At 38.0% G+C, this 24,022-nt stretch overlaps 2 protein-coding genes across 3 annotated transcripts in view; one reads left to right on the forward strand and one right to left on the reverse strand.

Annotated features, from left to right (window-relative positions):
• The window catches only part of LOC125854930 (uncharacterized), a 632,422-nt gene that overhangs the window by 392,630 nt on the left and 215,770 nt on the right, over positions 1-24,022 (reverse strand). The gene's annotated exons all lie outside the window — the stretch shown is intronic.
• The window catches only part of LOC125854934 (OVARIAN TUMOR DOMAIN-containing deubiquitinating enzyme 1), a 1,192,864-nt gene that overhangs the window by 273,266 nt on the left and 895,576 nt on the right, over positions 1-24,022 (forward strand). The gene's annotated exons all lie outside the window — the stretch shown is intronic.

Genomic DNA, 24,022 nt, shown 5'->3' on the forward strand with positions numbered 1-24,022 from the left:
ATATTTTTCCTATTTTAACACATTTTTTCCTAAATAGTGTTAGGCCTTATTTTTTTTCCATAAATTTAAGATGTTTGAATCTGAATGCACATATGAATATTAAGATTTGCATTGAGATTAAAATGTGAGAATTTGAATACACATTTGAATATTCAGATGTTGTTTCTAGGTCTGAACGCTGAATATTTAAGATTGTTTGTTTTCTATACCTGAATGTACATAAATTATCTTTTTTTTTTTAAATTAGAAATTAAACACTATATTAATAAAAAAAATTATAACCCAAAACCAAGATAACTTCATCCAAAAAGTTGTTTCGAGAATAAGAGTATAACCCCCCCTCCCCCCTCCCCACACACACACTCAAACGATATGTCTATCTTCTCAAACAATTTTTTCACAAGATGTGACAACTTTTCCTTTAGTTTTTATACCAAAGGAACCCTTTAGTTGTTGTTTCAAAAATAAACATACAAGAAATTTTTTCCTTTTTTTTATTTTCACGATTTTACTCAATATTTGTGACAAGAAGAGTTCTTCATAAATATCAATTCACCCAAAGATAATATATATATATATTAAAAATACTAGATAAATACTTGTAAGAGATTATGAAAACTTACTTATTCAAAAGAAAAAAAATGGTATTTGGTTGGAAAAGGGGAGCAAGAACTTGAAACTTTGCCCTAGAAGAAAATCGGGGAAGAAGATAAACTCTTTTTTTCTAAAATAACGTTAATTATTTTAATAGAGTCAACTGGTATTAAAACTCTGATATAGATTTGATTCGTTTAGACTCATTAAGACCCATTTGGAGGCTTTATAAGAAAATAAAACATATGTACTTAATGGGTTGAATCTGAATGATTAAAATTTAGACATTAAAAACAAACACACTTAATATGTTGAATCTGAATGATTAAGAATCAGACTTTCGTTAAGTGCAAACAAATGAGGCCTTACAATGATTAATAAATTAAGAATGATGTAATATATCATAATTTTAAACGTTCAAGAATCGTATCTCAAGTTTTGAAGTTAAGCGAGTTGTGAAATAAAAGTTGACAAAAATTATCGCAAGTTCTGTTTAAAAGATTTCTCTGAAATTTGGGACAAATGTCTCGGACCTTTTCTCCAATATGTAAAGAGTTATGGGACCCGCAGCCTATCAAATCAAGGTTTATGAGTCTAGTTTCCAATGCATCAAACCGTTCGTCCAGGCGACTTCAAAATACAGAAATATTCACGTTTTTGTAATGAATGTGCAGTAGAGACGACTAGTGGACCCTTAGGTCAGTGGAAGGTTATAAAATCTTTATCTTCTTCATTTTAATTCATTTTCAGTTCGTACAAACCCACCAAAATCAGAAATTTACACCTTTAATCATTTATATACATTGATAATCTCATCTTGGATCTTTAACGAAAATTGTCCTACATCACGAGCTTGTCATTTTGAATTTTTTTCTTTGTAAATTGTGCGGCATACCTCTGTGGAGATTGTGGCAGCAAGGTTTTGCTGTGTTTTGAGGTTTTTAGTTGTATTCCGAGCTTAAGATCAAGATAAGACCCTCATTTCAATGATTCTAGCTTCAATAAGCCGCAAATAGTAAGCTACAACAAAAATTCATATCTTTTGTCTGTTTATCGTGGTACCTTATATTATTGTGTGTTGATTGTGGTCCTGCTATTGAAGGGGGTTTCAAATAAAAGTCAATAGACAACTTGAATTCATCAAAAAAGGTATGCTAAGGCTATTCGCTTCTTTCAACATGCTTCCTTAAAGCTATGAGCGATGTAAAGAAATTGTTGTTATCGTTGATGTACTTGTAGCCATAATTGTTGGTGGTTGGATGCTCGAGTTGTTATATTCCTCTCTTTTTGAGATTCTTATTATGTTGGTAGCAACCTGTTAGGCATGGCTTATAAATTATTCATATAGGTTGTTTATAACTAAACTCTTCACTTTCGGCCTAATGAATTGTTATTGTTGCCCTTGGGGCTATTGTGGTTAGTTGCAGGAATGTGATTTTTGCCAGTAAGGCTATATTTTTGCCTAAGAAGGCTATGTGATTTTTGCCTACGGGGCTATATTTTGCGTAAGAGAGCTATGTGATCTTTGCATATGGAGTTATGTTGTTGCCAAAAAGGACTATGTGATCTTTGCCTACGGGGCTATGTTGTTGCCTAAGAGGGTTATTGTCATGACTCAAGACTATCTCATAGACGTGACAAGGTGAATAGAATCCCAAAAAATTCTAAACGAGCCACATGACATAGCATGACACTAAGATAACAACATACCTAAATAAAATATATAAGAGGAAGATAAATCTCAAATGACAATCTCAACATAAAAGATACCCTAAGTACAAAGACTAAATGCGAAAATAGTAATTTCTGACAACAAGCCTCTATTATACATGGTGTGGCTAGGACAAGCCCTAGCTCACGAAACAATTTGAAACTAAAATAAGTCTGAAAAGAATATAAAAGCATAAGTGGTATGTCCCCGAACTATGATAACTTACCAATCCCAAGCAAAGCTGAATGGAGTTAATGCTAACCGCAAGTTGGATGAGAAGCGCCAGAGCCTATATAATAAAACAATCTAGGCACAAGTTCATTTGGCGAATCGTCGATCATGCTTCATCTCACCTTCTTTTATTCTAGGCTTCAGGTGTTTGAACCTCAGTTGATGGGCTTGTTCGAGTCTGCCTTTCATGTTACGCAAATCACCAAGTACCACCTTGGTTCACCTTTCAAGCCTTCAATTTTCCTCCTTGCACTGTCGCTTTCAGTGATGGTCAGCAAGGTCACCATTCTCATTCGATGAGTCGCCTTTTGTTTTGGAGTTCACCGACCTATCTTGATAAATACAAGTGTTGTGCACTATCACTTTGGGCGAGGTCATGCTCACTAGGTGATCCACATTTCTTTCTTAGTTATCATCAATGTAAATTTGCACTTCTTTTCACACTTTCGGTCATTCTTTCAAACATTTATCCTTGACTTGTCCATTTGTCTTCATAGTTGCAAATTATCAAAATATCATCATATCATTAGGACAAAATTAGGCATTGAGGACACTAATATTTGAGCTAAATAGGCCTCAAAGGAATGCAAATCTACCACTCATCACACCTGAGTTAGTTCTTCCAAGTAGTGATTGAGTCTCTTGGTAATTCAGCCAATCATTTTCAAGTTTCCCCCATTGAGAGAAGGGAAAGAGCCTCAATCAAATGGACTCTTGGGTGATACTTGAAAGTAAATGTATCACATTTATCCACAAAGTTGTGAATATGCTCATGGGGATCCTCATGAGCTAGACCTCCAAACATTTCCTTCATTTGGAGAAATTTAAGCATGGTTCTGGTTACATGAAACATAGCTTTCCCCACGGTTGGGGGTAACCGGGTAGCTCCTGTATTGCATTGAAGTTCACATCATCTAAATTTCCCACATTTTAATTTTGCCCATGTTGGCTAGCATCATTGTTTCAAATGGCACTGATGTCTTCACCTATAAAGAGAAAAACAATGGAACAAATGGTAATGAGAGTATTCTACTATACTAATTCAGTTCATAAAATCACTTCACTAAAAGAATTCTAAGCACCGCTCCCCGGCAACGACTTCATTTTGTATAACACTCGAATTATTTGTAAAATCACTAAACTAGTAAGTAGTCATTACCAATCTAATTACTGAACGTACGAGGAACCCCGACAAGGAATGGTCTATGAAAGATTTCAATTATGAAGTCAAATTGTGTCCTTATTCATTGTACATAGATGGTAAAAAGGGTGGGTAAATTCCAAATATCAAATTAAGATTATTTACTAACCAATTTCGACAATTTTAACTAAAACAAGTGTTTAGCAAGCAAATAGACTAATAATCTAGGAGTGTGCGGAGGTGGGTATTGATTTCAAAAGCTGGGTCAATGTGATTACTCAATAACCTTGATTACCCATGGGTAGGTTGGGCCAGTCTCAAACACATATTGTATTTCTCAATCACAACATGTTTATCACAAGAATTCCTCTCAAACATTCCTATGTATAATTTACTAAACAACCCATTACCTTGACATAGATCTTCTCTTGAGAAAGTCTAGCATTTAGAGGTGAAACCCAAATTTTTTTCTCAAGCAAATAAGGAATTCCAAACTAATATGCAAGCATCAAATCAATTACCCACTTCATACATTCTCTCTCAAGCAATATATGAATATCTGAAGTAGAATTAAGTTTGCAACCTCAATTCATAAATTAACACATAACAATCAAGTTGAATCCATGAAATCAAAATAAAATAGAGAAATACACACTATTCCACCAATTTAATCAAAACTCAACTCCATTTGCACACCCCTAGAATAGGGGTTTTAGCTAATCATGTTAAAAGTAAAAGAAAATATATTGAAAACATTCTCAGCCATCAGGTAGTTGATTTACAACTTCAATTTAAGAGATTGATACGTCCAAACTTACACCTCAAATAAGAAGTATAAACGATTGATGTTAATTAATGAACTCAACAAGAGTTGAGGTCGATCGAACAAGGAATTACAGAAGAAACAAACCTACTAGTTCTTATGTTTAGTTGCGATTGATATTCCCAAAAATAAAATTGCATAAAGTAAATATTGGGTTTGTTTTAATATCCAAGTAACCAATCGTATTTAGAGTTAAATAGTAACAGTAACACGTGACAGTCCCAAGGTTTGGTTATCAATTTAGAGTAGACTAGGATTGTGTTCCCATGACCTCTAGACTACAACTTATATTTTGCACAAATAACGGTATTTTGATACAATGCATGCAGTCTTAGCAAGTTACATACACCTAAACACTTTTCAGCCTTTTTAGGTGAATATCACTCATATCCTCTCGATTTCAAAGTGTTTCAGTTTTAACCCTTGCTTAATTGTTTAGAAAACTATTATCTCTCGAGCTCAAATCTTCAAAAACAAGTTATTCAATTGTGAAGTTCATTCGTCTGCTTGAGCACTCTCATGAAAACCTGCGCATCTCTCAATTATTAAGTCATATTGATGAATGGTTTAGTGCGTTGGAAACTAGACTCATAGACCTTCGATTTCATAGGTAATGGGTATTCTAAATCTTTATATATTAGGAGAAAATGTTTAGACATCTGACCCTAAATTACAGAGAACTCGACATTTACAATAACTTTTGTCGACTTTTATTTTGAACCTTTCTTGAACTTAAGACTTAACATACAAACATTGTGCACTCAAAATAACTCATATAACATTCTTCCTAATATGCTAGGTAGTTTTAGACTTATTCCAAAAGTACAAGTAAATTCCAATGTTCAAATGGGTGGGGTGTCACAGCCTGAATACAATGGTCTGTGACAACATATTCAGTATAGAAGTATGTATAGCCTACCCAGCCCTTAGACACAGCCTACCTGGCGTGTAGACTCGCTCTTCTCAACCTGAAGGCTTGGTTTACCCTGTCCGTAGGCTTGGTATAAGAATTAATATGTATGTTAAAGAACCCCTGCAATATCAGTGTATGTTGTGGCCAAAACAAGTTCATAGGTGGCATCCTGACGATAAAACATTACAACAATAACAAGTAATCATAATTAATCAATACAAAATCATAACCTACTTTTCTAGGTAACTTAGGAGTAGAGTGTCGTCGATAGACATTATATCATATGGTTGCAGCCAACTCAACATGACATGTCTACAAGTCAACTAATGATAATACACTAGCCATAACAAGCTTAGGCCATTAGGATCATGCCAGAAGAGAAATAATAGCCTTAACGTCCCTTTCAATAAATGTCCAAAGATTTTCTCTATGATACTTGGCCAACCAAAGTAATGCAATAACACAAAAATCAACAAGGCTACAAGAATGGACCATAAGTAATTGATAAGACGCTAATGCCACACTCGTGACCAACAAAGTCGAAACAATAAAATGAGGCGGAAAGCAACAATAATTAGCAGCTAAATCCATTTAATACATTTTGACAACATCTCGAAGGAGCACAATCTCCCGAGGCAACATAACTAGGCGTACTTCACGTCATTCAATCCAACAACCATCGTACGCGACTCCAATAAGAATCAAACCAACCCCCAATAACCTCGGCACCTTAACACCATCAATAAACAACAATAACAGTGAAACAAATAAGACAAAGGGGCTGCCCACAACCACAATATCGAAAATAACACCACATGGCTTAAAAATCTATAAAAATTATACTATACATGGAACTACGAAGAAGGGTTGTAAAAATATGATTGCCTCAACCAAAATGTGTGAAATAATAATACTAAGATTCTACCTCTTTGCAACTACAATAACGTAGCCCAAATCAAGAAGAAAATTATACAACAACGTTGATCTCACGACGTAGAGTAACTTTCGTTAAACTTTTGAGTTGAAAGAACCAACACCCTTGGAGGATTTAGTAGCTTGAGTTCTGATTTTTCTGGGTTTTTTTATCAGTTCTAATGAAAAAAAAGGAGATGGGTGTATTTAAAGAATAACTGACTTAGGGGTTGGGGCCCACTTCGAGGTGTTGACTTGTGCAGTCTCACGAAAACCTGGATATCTCTCAATTATGAAGTCGTATTGATGAATGGTTTAGTGAATTGGAAAATATACTCGTAGATCTTCGATTTGATAGGCCATGAGTATTCTAACTCTTTATATATTAGAAAAAATTTGTTGAGACATCTGACCCTAAATTACAGAGAATTCCTTTACGACATTTACACTAACTTTTGTCGACTTTTATTTTGCAACTTCCTTGAACTTAAAACTTAACACACAAAAATTGGGCACTCAAAATAACTGATATAACATCCTTCCTAATATGGGAGGTAGTCTTAGACTTATTCCAAAAGTATGAGTTAATTCCAACGTTCAAATGGGTGGGGTGTCACCGCCTGGATACAGTGGTCCATGATAACAAATTCAATATAGGAGTATGTATGCAGCTTTGAGACCATAGTACCCTAAAATATAATGGAAGAATTTGACAACTTATCCTGCAATCCATCCACAACACAAATTTTGTTTATAGCTAGCTCTAGACCAACGATTACCAGTTGTTGATAGGCCACAAAAATTTGGTATAGCAATTCCTAATGCTTGTGTATTCTATGTTGATCCTTTGGAAAATCTAACTCATCTATTATTTGAATGCCCAACTACTCACACACTTTGGAGTATGCTGTTAAGATGGGTGGGTGATTATAAGCTTATTGTGAGCTGGCAAGAAGAGGTGGTTAACGCATTTGATTGGGCTAAGAAGAGATCTGGGAGAGGGGGCATACTCAGTAGCCTATTTGTAATAGTGGTTACGTTGATATGAAGGGGAAGGAACTTAATGCGCTTTCAAGGAGGTCAGTTCAAAAATGATAGAATATCAAGAGAGGTTGCAATCTACATACACACAATAGGAGAAAGAAAACAGAAGTGACAAGACTACCTCCAATAGTTAAACCATATGCCCTGAGACAGGTCTATATTTATCTTTCTTACCATGTTTGTTGATTGTTAAATACAGGCTCAGATCAATGTTTTTCTTTTATAACCACCTGTTTTAGTCCCTACGATGGTGTTGCTTTAGGCTATAGAGATTGTGAGAAACGATGGTCTAATCCTGTTTTAGCATTGTAATGTTGCAGTTTTTGGTAATCAATAAAAGTTGTTTATTTACCAAATAATAATAATAATAATACAACAAATAATAACAATAATAACAAATAATAATAATATTAACAACAACAACAATAACAAATAATAACAATAATAAACAATAATAACAATAACAAAAACAAATAATAACAAAAACCATAACAAACAATAATAATAAATAAAAATAATAACAAATAATAACAATAACAATAAAAAATAATAACAATAAAATAACAATAACAATAATAATAACAATAACAATAACAATAACAATAATAATAACAATAACAATAACAATAACAATAACAATAACAATAACAATAACAATAACAATAATAATAATTATAATTATAATAATAATGATAACAATAATAATAATAACAATTATTATTATTATTATTATTATTATTATTATTATAAATAATAACAATAATTATAATAACAACAACAACCCAGGCCAGAGTTCTTTTAAAAAGAAGTTAATCCCCCAAATACCCCTCCCCTATATTCAGTCTTACCCTTTCCCAACCAACATGTGTAGTAATAACAACAACAACCCAGGCCAGAGTTCTTTTAAAAAGAAGTTAATCCCCCAAATACCCCTCCCCTATATTCAGTCTTACCCTTTCCCAACCAACATAACTCTACACATCCGTTACCTCCCCCTTACAACTTTCACCTCTACCAAACCTCCCTCCTTCACTTGTTGTAACTCCTCCTTCCTCTGCACAAACTACCATCCCCTTCATTACTTCTACCAGTCGCAATCGTTCTTCGCCGCTGTCTTCATAATCTAACAAATTTCCGCACTCAATGCAGGTATGGTGCTCTTAACCTGCACTCTTCAAATTAAATCTTTCATCATATATTCACTTTCTCTCTAACACACCCTGTGCCTTAATTTCAATCACCTGTAAATTCCATGGTTGCGCTGCCTCACCTTCACCAACCTTCATTAAAGTATCTCAAATGTGGACCCGATTCTGCTTGGATCAGATTTTGCCCAGAGCCTTCAACAAGACCAAATCGTTCATATGAGTTCAATAACTGCCATGATTTTGTCCACCCGTACATTCATACAGAATTTATTTGATGCAATATTGTACATATTCTATGTTTCCCTTCTCTACTCTTTCTTGCACGAGGGTTGTATTGTTTATATTTTAAAAAAACTTGCACTTATTTGATGCAATGTCAACCATATTCCAAAGTTCTCTTATATACTCTTTCTTGCATGAGGGTTGTATTGTTATTATTCTTAAAAACACTCTTTTGTTGTTTGTTCAATATTCATAATTCAGCCCGAGTTCACTTGTGTTTCACTGCTATTAATATCTTTCTTAATTTTTAATGCATCCCTGTTGCAAATGTCGAAATCAACAAGACCTCTGCATCAAACTTTTACCAATGGAATTTGACTACAGCTAAAATTTAATCAACAACCAAATTTCATTCTATCTTCTATACAATTCATAATTATAGTACTTCAACATTTAAATCTAATTTTCAAATATAAACATTATAAGTTAATTTACTTATGGAATATGTTTTAACTTTTTTTTGTTAATTGATAGTTTGTGTTTGAATGTAACAGTTGCTATCGTTTACTTGTCTGACTCTCACCTCCTGCACCTTAATTTTCAATCACTCGCTAAACGGTAATTATCGACTTCCTGTAAGATTGTACCTTGTTTTACGGTTCATATTTTTATTCGCTGATTGTGTTGCTTCTTCCAACTAGAACACACTTCCTCAATGCCTTTTAGGCCTTCTACTATGGACAACTCTTGATATGGTCACAACGGATGCAACGAAACACAATCATATCCCAGTCATTTCAGGTATTCTAATGTAAACATGTCACGACCCAGGGGTACCCCCTAGATGTAACAAGGCATATGAGACCCCGAGAGGCCTCATACAAGCCACTTAGCATATCATGACGTAAGATAATAGAAAATTGTGTGGAAATTTAAAGCATTTTCAATAATATCAAAGTTTTATAAAACGAAGCAGAAGTCTTTAACACTTGTCTCAAACCATCTAATACTTTTATAGTCTTAGGGACACAGCCCATACAATAGTTCTAAAACATAAAAGAAAGACATAAAGTAAATGTGGTCAAATCCTCGATGCTATGAGGACTCACCAAATCTTCACTTGCTTGCTCTACTAAGAACCTAGCCACGGGGATGGAAGTCAATATTGCCGGACCCTACATTTGATAAGAATGTAGACAAGAGTATGTGTTAGTATAAGAATGTACTAAATATGATGGCTAGCATAAATCATCAACATAAGCACAACATAGGCATTAGTCAACATAGGACATATACTATAAGCATAAGAGATAACCATATAAGTCATAAGAATATGCAATGCACATAAATCAACATACTATAAGAAGAACACTTCCCAAGTAACCTCAACTTGTTCTTACTCAATACACAGGTCATCACCTCTAGTCATACATATCAATGAAGGCAACTCAAGCAACAATCCAAGCTAATCTAACATCATAACAAGTAAATCTCATATTAAAATATACTTACGATACTTCCTTGAAGTAATCTTGTTTCATCATAAATATGCTACTTTGATTACGGATTAGTCCCTCGTTAGCTATTCTTACTATTCATGGAAGAGTACCTCTTACTAGTCTAATGACATATCATCACTCATGAATGGTTACGATTTACCAATTCAAAGCTAACAAGGAAAAGCACCTCAATATGATAGACCAAGCTATCATGGAAAGCATCATCTCATGCAAGTCCAAGCTACTCAAGGAAGGGTGCTATTGCTCAATCCAAGCTATCATGAAGTGGTGTGGCCTCACCAAGTCAAGTTATCATGAAAGCATCCTCTCATGCTAGTTCAAGGTAACCTTTGGAAGGGTACTGAAATGACCCAAAAAGTTCTTAAAAATGTGCTTCCGAAGTTACCGGAAACTTGTTTAGCTATATTAAAAAAATCCGTTTCGTTTTTTGAAAATCCGACTTCATATTCTAGTTTAGGGGGTCAAATTGAGTGGGAGATGGGTCTAACCCAAATTTTAGAGCAACCGTATCAAAATCCAAAATTTCCAAGTGAAGCCTTTTTCGAGGGTCTACTTTGGAGGGTCATATCTCCTAGCACACAAATAATTGGGTGGCCCATAACAGATCCATGGAAATCCCTTTGAGTTAGCTACCTAACGCACTTTGTTTCACCTCATTCGGAGTTCGGACCAAGAAGTTATCCCCATTTTCGTAAAATCTGTCCGGCAGGAAATGCAATTTCCAGTGAGCGTTTTTACTGTTCACCCGCCTCATTTTTTTTTCTAAGTGTTGGACCATTTTTCCAAAGGGCATATGTTATTTCCTATATACCATTAGTTCAATTCCCATCTCTAAAACATTTCCCAAAACACCTCTCCCATACTTAGACACATTTTCTCTCAAGTTCTCTCAAGAACCCTAATCCAAAACCTTCCTCAAGATTGAAGAGACTCTTGCTCCAAGTTCCAAGCTTCCATTGAAGACACTCTCAAGACCTTCATAAGAACTCAAGGTATGTGGTGTTGAACTCATGGGTCCTTCCACCCATAGTGCCTAGACTCTATTCTACTCACTAATTCATGGTTTAAGTTAAGATTCATAAATTAGTCTTGTTCTTTGTAATAATTTCCTGCACATTGAATTTTAAACATGAAAAGTGATTGTTTTGAGCATGTTGTGACTCTAGAACTTGAATCTAAATTTGGAATGGATGTGGAGATTTTCATGTGGTATTGTGGGTGTTAAAAGGTGTTGTTGTAGGTTGTTCACTGGTTTGGCTGCATAATTACTACCCTATTTTCCATGCTCTTTGATTCCATTACATGCCTTCAAGGTGTTTGACAAAATGTCCAACTATGGAGAATTGATGAATCGATGCTTTAAAGCTTGAGTTATGAGATGTATGGCAATCCAGAGATGTGTTGATGACAAACTAAGCTTGTGTATATGTTCATTCCATACGTGAGATTGCATTAGAGCCTAATGGGAATTTCCTATATAAAGTGTTGCATGACCATGCCCGGTCCGGGGGAAAAGAACCGGACAACCATGTGAGAGGTTTATATCTCACCACCTAGGATGCTTGGGGTGTGACCAACATCAACCATGTGAGAGGTTTATATCTCACCACCTAGGATGCTTGGGGTGTGACCAACATCAACCATGTGAGGGGTTTATACCTTGCCACCAGGGTGTCCGGGTGTGAACGGCATCCCCCATCCTAAGTTGGGGTTATAGATTGGTTGGATCATGCATACACATATGATATCTACTATTAGTATAGATTTACTTAAACATGTTTTGACTTCACTTTGATCATGCATCCTCATATTGTTATTCATAATGCCTATGAAACTATTTCTTGTATTTCGATTGTGTCCTTGTCTATTGTTGTGTTGCACCCCGCATACTTAGTACATTCCAAGTACTAACGCATATTTTGCCTACATGATGTCACCATGTAGGGACCGGAGCTACTCTTGATCCTTCTCTCCATTCACGTGGCTAGTACGGTGCTTATCCGAGTTTGTTGGTGAGTCCTCAATGATTCGAGGGCTATGTTATGTTTCCTACTCCTATGTTTTGAGACTTTAGCTTGCAATTGTATTTTGACTATGAGGGGAGCCGGTAGTATGTCATGGCCCCCGTCCTATCTATGTATGTAGAGGTGTGCGTTGGACAAGTATTTTGTAAATGAGCTTGACTCTTGTTCTATGATGTCATTTTGAAATGGTTTGCCCTTAGTCCCTATTTCCCGTTAATTAATGTTGATTGTACTTCCGCGACCGATGAAGTGTGATGACAAGTTTGAGAGGCTTGTTTGGGGTTCCTTCGGGTTCCTCATTCGCCATGTCACGTCTAGGCCCTAGGCTTGGGTCGTGACAAGCTTGGTATCAGAGCACTAGGTTGTTAAATCCTCGGAGTCCAACACACCGCGTTGAGTAGAGTCCTAATCATGGTTGTGAAGCGCGCCACGACTATGAATGGGAGGCTACAAAACGTTTTAGGAAAGGTTTCCCTTCTTCATGTTCTATGTCGTGCTTAGAGTGCGATAAGGTGATTCCTCCCTAACGCTTGTTCTTTGGATTGCTAGATCATCATGCCAAACATGAGGGGAAGACGGGCCCGATCACCGGAAGAGCCACCCACCAATGGTGAGCTCCGTGATGCACTCACCATGCTTGCACAAGTGGTAGCTAACCAAGTGCAACAAGGAGCCCAAGCTCCTCGAACTACCACCCCGGGGGAAAGGGTGAGAGATTTCATGAGGATGAACCCTCCGGTCTTCCATGGTTCAAAGGTGGATGAGGACCCGCAAGAGTTCATCGATGAGGTATGCAAAATCTTGACCATTATGGATGTTGGTGCTTGTGAGAAGGCGGAATTGGCGGCCTACCAACTCAAGGGGGTTGCTCAAATTTGGTTTGATCAATGGAAGGGTGAGAAAGGTAATGGCTATGTGGTGTTGTGGGAGGAGTTTAAACTTGCTTTCCTTAATAGGTTCTTCCCTCTTGAGCTTAGGGAGGCAAAGTTGGTGGAGTTCATGAACTTGAAGCAAGGAGCTATGAGTGTGAGGGAGTATGCCCTCAAATTTGTCCAACTCTCCAAGTATGCACCTCACTTGGTGGCCGACTCTAGGTCGAGGATGAACAAATTTGTGATGGGTGTATCCGACTTGGTTAGTGAGGAGTGTCGGTCCGCTATGCTCATTGGAGATATGGATTTGTCTCGGTTGATGACTTATGCCGAGCAAATGGAGGAGGAGAAATTGAGGAAGAGAAGGGGGCACGAGGCCAAGAGGGCCCGATTGGAGAATAGGTTCCCTAAGGGTGCTAGATTTCATCAAGGCCGAGGAAACCCTCATGTCAACCGGGGATTTGCTATCAATGTTCCTAGACCTCAAGGGGGAGGTGAAGTGGGTTCTATGGATGTATGCCCTAAGTGTGGGAGGAAGCATGGTGGTCCTTGCATGAAGGGTTCGGGTGCTTGCTTTGAATGTGGAGAAGTGGGTCATAAGAGGTTTGAATGTCCCAAGATCCGCAACAAGGTCCGAAGTGCTAACACTACTCCTTTGGGTAGAGGTGCTTCTCAAAGTGGTGCCCCAAGGGACAATCGATTTTATGCTTTGCATGGTAGACAAGGTGTTAATGAGACTCCGGATGTGGTGACCGGTATGTTGCAAATCTTTGATCTTGATGTTTATACTTTGATTGATCCGGGTGCCACCCTTTCCTTTGTTACCCCCTTAGTTGCTAGAAAATTTCATGTCGAGTCGGAATTGTTGCATGAGTCATATGAAGTATCCACTCCCATTGGTGTCTCTATTGTTGCTAGAAAAGTGTATAGAAATTGTCCGGTTTGCATATTAAATAAGTTGTTGCCTTGTGATCTTGTTGAGTTGAACATGGTGGATTTTGATGTTATTCTTGGGATGGATTGGTTGCATGCATATTATGCTTCTATTGATTGTAGGACTCGTAAAGTCAAGTTCCGATTTCCTAATGAACCCGTCCTTGAGTGGGAGAGCCGGGATGTTGTGGTGAAGGGGAAATTCATTTCTTGCATTAAAGCCCATAGGTTGATTTCCAAAGGGTGCTTGTACCATATTGTGAGAGTCAATGATGTGGAGTCTAAAGTCCCTCCTATTGAGTCTATTCCGGTTGTTAATGAGTTTCTAGATGTCTTCCCAGAAGACCTTCCCGGTGTCCCTCCCGAAAGGGAGATAGATCTTGGTATAGACCTCCTTCCCGATACTCAACCTATTTCTATCCCCCCTTACCGTATGGCCCCGGCGGAGTTGAAAGAGTTGAAAGAGCAATTAAAAGATTTGTTAGAGAAGGGGTTTATTAGACCTAGTCATTCTCCCTGGGGTGCTCCGGTTTTGTTTGTGAAGAAGAAAGATGGGTCTCTTAGAATGTGTATTGATTATCGACAACTTAATAGGGTCACCGTCAAGAATAGGTATCCTCTTCCAAGGATTGACGATTTATTTGACCAATTGCATGGGGCTAGTCACTTCTCTAAGATTGATCTTCGGTCAGGGTATCATCAAGTGAAGGTGAGGGAGTGTGATATTCTCAAGACGGCCTTTCGTACTAGGTATGGGCACTATGAGTTTGTGGTGATGTCTTTCGGGTTGACTAATGCTCCGGCTCTCTTTATGGATTTGATGAATAGGGTTTTCAAACCCTACCTTGATTCTTTTGTGGTGGTGTTTATAGATGACATCTTGATCTATTCTCGGGGTGAGGAAGAGCACAAGGGTCACTTGAGGGTTGTACTCCAAAGATTGAGGGAAGAGAAGTTGTACGCTAAATATGAAAAGTGTGAGTTTTGGTTGAAGGAAGTTGCTTTCCTAGGCCATGTGGTGTCGGGGGATGGTATTAAGGTGGATCCTAAGAAGACCGATGTTATTAGGAATTGGCCTAGACCTTTGACCCCGTCGGATATAAGGAGTTTCTTGGGTTTAGCGGGTTATTATAGGAGATTTGTGGAAGGGTTTTCTTCTCTTGCTTCTCCTATGACTAAGTTGACTCAAAAGAAGGCTAAATTTGTGTGGTCGGATGAGTGTGAGGAAAGCTTCCAAACTTTGAAAGAAAGGCTTGTGTCCGCTCCTATTTTGTCACTTCCGGATGGGTTAGAAGGTTTTGTTGTTTATTGTGATGCTTCCCGTATTGGTTTGGGTTGTGTGTTGATGCAAAGTGGTAAGGTTATAGCCTATGCTTCTAGGCAACTTAAGGTTCATGAAAAAAATTACCCAACCCATGATCTTGAATTGGCCGCCGTGGTTTTTGCTTTAAAGATTTGGCGTCATTATTTGTATGGGGTGCATGTTGATATCTTCACCGACCATAAGAATCTCCAATATGTGTTCACGCAAAAAGATCTTAACTTGAGACAAAGGAGGTGGTTAGAATTCCTTAAGGATTATGATATGAGTGTTCACTATCATCCGGGGAAAGCTAATGTGGTGGCGGATGCATTGAGTAGAGTGTCCATGGGTAGCTTGGCTCATGTGGAGGAAGGTAGTAAAGAGTTGGCTAAGGAGGTCCATCGGTTGGCCAAATTGGGAGTTAGGTTAGAAGGGGTGGATAGTGGAGGAGTAGTTGTTGTTGATGGTTCAAGGTCTTCCTTGGTTGATGAGGTGATAGTCAAGCAAGATCTTGATCCTTCTTTGGTAGAATTAAAGGCTTCGGTGAGTAGTGGTAAGGTGGAGGTTTTCTCCCAAGGGGGAGATGGTGCCCTTAGGTACCAAGGTAGATTATGTGTTCCTTGTGTGGATGGTGTGAGGGAAAGAATCCTTGATGAGGCTCATAATTCTTTTTATTCTATTCATCCGGGGTCAACAAAGATGTATAGAGACTTGAGGGATGTGTATTGGTGGGGCGGTATGAAGAAGGACATTGCAAAATTTGTTTCGGGTTGCCATAGTTGTCAACAAGTCAAGGCCGAACATCAAAGGCCGGGTGGCCTAACTCAAGACATTGAGATACCTACTTGGAAGTGGGAAGAAATCAACATGGATTTTGTAGTGGGCTTACCCAAGGCTAGAAGAGGCTTTGATTCGGTTTGGGTGGTGGTTGATCGGATGACAAAGTCGGCTCATTTCCTACCGGTTAAAACTACTTACGGGGCTGAAGAGTATGCCAAGTTGTACATTCATGAATTGGTAAGGTTGCATGGGATTCCTTTGTCTATCATCTCGGATCGTGGTGCCCAATTCACTTCTCACTTTTGGAAGTCATTCCAAAGGGGTCTTGGTACAAAGGTAAAGCTTAGCACGGCCTTCCACCCTCAAACGGATGGCCAAGCCGAAAGAACAATTCAAACCTTGGAGGATATGCTTAGAGCTTGTGTATTGGAGTTGAAAGGTAGTTGGGATGATCATCTTCCTTTGATTGAATTTGCATACAACAATAGTTATCATTCTAGTATCGGTATGGCTCCTTTTGAGGCACTTTATGGTAGACGGTGTAGGTCACCGGTTGGGTGGTTTGAAGTTGGAGAGGTGGCCTTGTTGGGTCCGGATCTGGTCATGGATGCTCTTGAGAAGGTAAGGATGATTAGGGAGAGGTTGAAAACAGCCCAAAGTCGTCAAAAGTCTTATGCCGATGTGAGGAGACGGGATCTTGAATTCAAAGTGGGTGATTGGGTTTATTTGAAAGTTTCTCCAATGAAAGGTGTGGTTCGTTTTGGTAAGAAGGGGAAATTAAGTCCTAGGTATGTCGGTCCTTATGAGATAATAAGAAGGGTTGGTAAAGTAGCCTATGAGTTGGGGTTGCCCAAGGAGATGGAATTAGTTCATCCGGTATTCCATGTATCGATGTTGAGGAAATGTGTTGGTGATCCTAACGCTATTGTACCTCTTGAGGTTGTGGGTGTTGTAGAAGATAATTTGACGTATGAAGAAGTCCCGGTTCAGATCTTAGATAGACAAGTTAAAAGGTTGAGGAACAAAGAAGTGGCGTCCGTTAAGGTGCTTTGGAGAAATCAACAAGTGGAGAGTGCTACTTGGGAGGCCGAAGCGGACATGCAAAGACGTTATCCTTATCTATTCAACTCCACTCAAGCCTAAGGTATTAAATCAAGTCCTTTGTACTCCATTGAGTCTTACATTTCAGCCCCTGAATCATTAATGTGCATATATGTTTAAATTGATGAGTTATGGATGCTTTACACTAAGTTTTGAAATCTTGAAGTGATGTTTAAATAAAATTTTTGCATTCATGTTGGGGCTGATATGTTCTTACTAAGTCTTGCCTTGTACGTCTCTTCCACATTCGGGGACGAATGTTCCCAAGGGGGAGATATTGAAATGACCCAAAAGGTTCTTAAAAATGTGCTTCGGAAGTTACCGGAAACTTGTTTAGCTATATCAAAAAAAATCCGTTTCGTTTTTCGAAAATCCGACTTCATATTCTTGTTTAGGGGGTCAAATTGAGTGGGAAATGGGTCTAACCCAAATTTTAGAGCAACCGTATCAAAATCCGAAATTTCCAAGTGAAGCCTTTTTCGAGGGTCTACTTTGGAGGGTCATATCTCCTAGCACACAAATAATTGGGTGGCCCATAACATATCCATGGAAAGCCCTTTGAGTTAGCTACCTAACGCACTTCGTTTCACCTCATTCGGAGTTCGGACGAAGAAGTTATGCCCATTTTCGTAAAATCTGTCCGGCAGGAAATGCAATTTCCAGTGAGCGTTTTTACTGTTCACCCGCCTCATTTTTTTTTCTAAGTGTTGGACCATTTTTCCAAAGGGCATATGTTATTTCCTATATACCATTAGTTCAATTCCCATCTCTAAAACATTTCCCAAAACACCTCTCCCATACTTAGACACATTTTCTCTCAAGTTCTCTCAAGAACCCTAATCCAAAACCTTCCTCAAGATTGAAGAGACTCTTGCTCCAAGTTCCAAGCTTCCATTGAAGACACTCTCAAGACCTTCATAAGAACTCAAGGTATGTGGTGTTGAACTCATGGGTCCTTCCACCCATAGTGCCTAGACTCTATTCTACTCACTAATTCATGGTTTAAGTTAAGATTCATAAATTAGTCTTGTTCTTTGTAATAATTTCCTGCACATTGAATTTTAAACATGAAAAGTGATTGTTTTGAGCATGTTGTGACTCTAGAACTTGAATCTAAATTTGGAATGGATGTGGAGATTTTCATGTGGTATTGTGGGTGTTAAAAGGTGTTGTTGTAGGTTGTTCACTGGTTTGGCTGCATAATTACTACCCTATTTTCCATGCTCTTTGATTCCATTACATGCCTTCAAGGTGTTTGACAAAATGTCCAACTATGGAGAATTGATGAATCGATGCTTTAAAGCTTGAGTTATGAGATGTATGGCAATCCAGAGATGTGTTGATGACAAACTAAGCTTGTGTATATGTTCATTCCATACGTGAGATTGCATTAGAGCCTAATGGGAATTTCCTATATAAAGTGTTGCATGACCATGCCCGGTCCGGGGGAAAAGAACCGGACAACCATGTGAGAGGTTTATATCTCACCACCTAGGATGCTTGGGGTGTGACCAACATCAACCATGTGAGAGGTTTATATCTCACCACCTAGGATGCTTGGGGTGTGACCAACATCAACCATGTGAGGGGTTTATACCTTGCCACCAGGGTGTCCGGGTGTGAACGGCATCCCCCATCCTAAGTTGGGGTTATAGATTGGTTGGATCATGCATACACATATGATATCTACTATTAGTATAGATTTACTTAAACATGTTTTGACTTCACTTTGATCATGCATCCTCATATTGTTATTCATAATGCCTATGAAACTATTTCTTGTATTTCGATTGTGTCCTTGTCTATTGTTGTGTTGCACCCCGCATACTTAGTACATTCCAAGTACTAACGCATATTTTGCCTACATGATGTCACCATGTAGGGACCGGAGCTACTCTTGATCCTTCTCTCCATTCACGTGGCTAGTACGGTGCTTATCCGAGTTTGTTGGTGAGTCCTCAATGATTCGAGGGCTATGTTATGTTTCCTACTCCTATGTTTTGAGACTTTAGCTTGCAATTGTATTTTGACTATGAGGGGAGCCGGTAGTATGTCATGGCCCCCGTCCTATCTATGTATGTAGAGGTGTGCGTTGGACAAGTATTTTGTAAATGAGCTTGACTCTTGTTCTATGATGTCATTTTGAAATGGTTTGCCCTTAGTCCCTATTTCCCGTTAATTAATGTTGATTGTACTTCCGCGACCGATGAAGTGTGATGACAAGTTTGAGAGGCTTGTTTGGGGTTCCTTCGGGTTCCTCATTCGCCATGTCACGTCTAGGCCCTAGGCTTGGGTCGTGACAGGTACGATTTCTCAATCCAAGGCTATCCATGAGTTCTACTATCTCAAGATACCATGCATGGTCTTGTCTTACCAAGTCAAGCTATTCATGAAGGGACCTCATATCACAACTTCAACATATTATAGTTCATACATGTTTTGATTCATTTTAGGTGATCAATCATTCAACTAGAATCATTCATGTGAGAAAACCTTTCACATTATACATTCATACATACATAAGGTAGATCATGTAGGTAAAGTCCTTCCACAACAATTTTATTTACTAATCTACCATTATCATATAAGCTTCACTTTCAAAGCCTTAACACTCATAGTTCATCATATTAGCTTTACTCTCAAAGCCCTAGCATTTCAACATTCATAACTACAAGCCTCACTCTCAAAACAATACTTCTCGTGATCATCACATATTCCTAGATCTCAAGACATTCTAATTACATGTTTCATTCTTAAGCAACTCTATTCATATGTCATCATATATGCTCAATCTCAAGCACTACTAGTAATGATTCATCATATATACTTTAATCTAATTCAATTCATGTCTATATACTCTAATCTCAAGCAATCTATCATGTATTTCATCAATCCTAGAAGATTACATCTAAATCCTCAATTTCATGGCATAAAACCTATCTATGTCAAATTCATCTTAGAATCACAGGTTAGGCATGAATACATGTATAATCATACTAAAAATATGCAATTCTATCATAAACAATCATAAACAACCATAATCCACTCAATTGAATCATAACTGATATACCGTGCGTTTACAATATTTTTGATGCATTTCACTTAGAGTTTGTGTGTGTCTTGAGCTATTTTGTTAATAGAAATAATATTTTTATGAACTCTTTTGTAGGAAATTGGTTTGGAAGCAGTTGAGAGAAAAGGGACTGAAATTGGCAGCAACGACAACCAACAGAACCAACCATGGACCGTAAGTCAAGTGATGGTCCGTAGGTGGTACATCGTAGGTAGAAGATCAGGGAATTCTGACCAAGTGTGGAACCACGAAGCTTACCACGGATCGTAGATCAATTGACTCCCCGTCCTGCACATCTGTTGTTTGGGGGTCAGAGAGTTGAAGTTCCAATACCATATTTATTTTCTAAGTGTTGGTCCACGGAGGCAGACCACAGACCGTAAGTTGATCCATGGTCCGTAGGTCAAGCTCTCACTCAAAACCACGTCCCACACTAATTTTCCTTATTTTGTTTCCTAGTTGGTTTATGATTTTTTTCATTAAATATTAGTTGTAAATTCCATTTTTGGGAGTTAGACATTATTGTATACTTCTAGTTTTGGTCTTTTGGGAATTAATTTGCAAACTCTTAGCAATTTAATTTCCGGAAGTTGGTTTATGCAATGACTCTTTGAATTTCAATTCAAGATTTGGGTTTTCATCTATTCTAACTGAAGTTCATGAATTCTTTTAACCTAATTATGAAATGTGAACTCTCAAGCATTAGTAGCTAAACCCACAACTAGGGTTGTGGGAACCATGAGCAATTAACAAAGTATGAATAATAATTAAGTAATTCTTGAATAGTGTTTATGCATGTATTGATAATCCTTTTGTTTAAAAGTCTTTTTAACGGGTGCAAATGTTAGAAGTTGCCTTGTTCCTACTTGCCGGACCAAGGAGATAATGAATGAGAAAAGGATTAAACAACAGAGATTTAGTGGATGTTATCTAATAGTCCGATTTCAATTAAAGTGAGGGTCAAAACTAAACTAAATTGATATGATGACTAATCTAGGGTTAAGGTAAGGGTTAGTAAAGCATACACCTGTAGATGGACCAAGTCGCGTGGTGAAATTCCCTATTTGGAGGACCAAACACTTAGGGATACCTAACTTACCAACCTTGCATGTCAAACACTAGGAAATGATTATTATTATTAGGATTACTGCGTAAAAAGCTTGTGGGGAACACACATACCCTAGTTTCCATCTTATATTAATTTCTCAAACTGTTAATCTTGCTTACTCGTTACTTATTGATTTAAATCAACAATCTGTTACTTGTTTACAATAACCCTCTTTTAACTTTTCTTAGAAATGATTTGACTAAAAAGATATAATTGTGAGTTAAGTTTAAGTCTAAACCATATTCCTCATGGGATCGACCCCAACCTACATGTTGGGTATTTTATTTGACAACAATCGCTTATACTTCTTTAGGGAGGTGTAATTTGAGCTTATCAAATTTTGCGTCACTGCCAGGGAATTTGTCTTTTAGATTGAGTTCAACTACATTATTGAACTTTAATCAAGTATTTCCTGATTTTACGTTTTGTTTTGTTTTTGTTTTCTACAGGTTTCAACTCTAGTGTATGCCAAGTACACGGAGTCAAGGCGAACCCTTGACCCCCTACAATCCTGAACTAAGAAGAACTCTGAGGAAAATGAATAATCTAGGGGTACACAATAATTCAATCAGAGAGGGTCACAAAGATGAAGTTGAATTGCAGCCTCCTGGGGTTGTTGATGCGCCCACTCATATTCATGGTGGTATTGTAGAAAGGGTGCAGAATCCGCCAGCACCGAGGTTTTGTGATAACTACAAGGTTGACTACAATACAGTTGAATCAAAAGGGCCTATTATTCTTTCTCTTCTACCTCCGGGGCATACATTTGTGGTGACCAACAGTCTTATGCAAATGCTTACAGCAAGAGGGTTGTTTTTTGGTCTAGCTTGGAAAGATCCATAGGGTCACATGGCTAAATTGAAAAGTGTATGTAAGAGTTGTGTGGGATGACCAAAATTGATTATGAATGTCATATGTTTGAGAGTTTTCCCTCTGTCATTGACTGGTGATGCTGCAGTGTGGTTTTCTGAGCTGCTATACAATTCGATTCATACATGGGACCAATTGCATAAGGTGTTCATGGCGAAGTATTTTCCAGTGTCTAAGAAGTTAAATCACAAGGATAAACTGAATAATTTCTTAGCACTACCTAGAGAGTCTGTAAGCAGTTCATGGGATAAGTTCACTGCGTTCATAAGAAGTGTTCTGAATCATCGCATAGATGATGAGTCACTGAAGGAGTACTTCTACAGAGGTCAGGATGATAATGGAAAGTTTGTGCTTGATACTATTGCTGGAGGATCATATGGTGAGTGCACTTTTGAGGAGATCGCTAAAAAACTAGAGAAGATTTCCCGAAACAATGAGGCATGGAACACTAGAAAGGCAAATACTCGTAGAAGTATGTTCGCGGTCCAAACTGCAACAAATCAAGTGAATAATGACATTCATGAAGAGATGGCTCAAGTGAGGACAAAACTGGGCTTGGTATTGAAACATGTGAGTCAAAATGCAGAAAAGGTGAATGCGATAAATTATATAACTAGAACTCCACCACCGCTAGTTGAGGAATGTTACTATGAGGAGGATGCAAACTTAGTGAATGATCAGATGGGGGGTTTCCGAACCAACGACCAAGGTTCCAATACGGATAATTGGCGCCAGGGTAAAGGAAACCAAGGTTAGAACTATGGCAACTACAAATGAGAGGGAAACTATATCCGGGATGGGAACTACAATCGTGATTAAAACTACAACCAGAACAACTATGGCAACAAGAATGAGAGAAGTAGGCCCTATCTTTCACTTGGTAATAGAGAATTCGGTAATAGAGAGGTTGGTAGTAGTATGTCACACATTGAGGATATGATGCAAAAGATGATGAAGAGGTTTGATACAACTGATGAGAATGTGAAAGCGATGCGAAATAACTTGTCTGGAATCGGTCAAAAAGTTGATGCCTATGCAGTGTCAATCAAGCAACTTAAGCAACCGTTTAGTCAGTTGTCCACTACTGTGAACCCACATCAGCCTGGCACACTTCCTAGCAACACTATCCAAAATTCGAAGAATGATGGGCATTGTATGACAATCACTACTCGCGAAGGTAAACAAACCATTGATCCCCTATGCCGTCTGAGGTTGAAAGTATGGTAGAAAAAGATGCGGATGAGATTAAGGTTACTGGAGAGTTGAAAGATGCAACAGAGAAGGGAGCAGAGGTGACCCAAAAATTTGTTCCCATGCCTAAACCTCCACCTCCATTCCCACAGAGACTGGTGAAAAAGACCGAATAAGGAAAATACCGCAGGTTCATAACTATGTTGAAACAACTTTCCATAAATGTTCCGTTGATAGAAGCTTTGGAGCAAATGCCTGGGTATGCAAAATTCATGAAGGACTTGGTGACCAAAAAGAGGGCTGTCAATTTTGAGGATGAAGAAAGGTTATAACATTGTAGTGCTATTGCTACTAGGTCACTTGTGTAAAAGAAATAGGATCCTAGAGCCTTCACTATTCCTTGTACCATCCGTATATTGCACTTTGTGAAGGCTTTGTGTGATTTGGGTGCCAACATTAATCTGCTGCCATTGTCGATTTATAAGAAGTTGGGTTTAAGAGCTCCAAA

The sequence above is a fragment of the Solanum stenotomum genome, chromosome 2 (assembly GCF_019186545.1).
Source record: "Solanum stenotomum isolate F172 chromosome 2, ASM1918654v1, whole genome shotgun sequence".
NCBI lineage: Eukaryota > Viridiplantae > Streptophyta > Magnoliopsida > Solanales > Solanaceae > Solanum > Solanum stenotomum.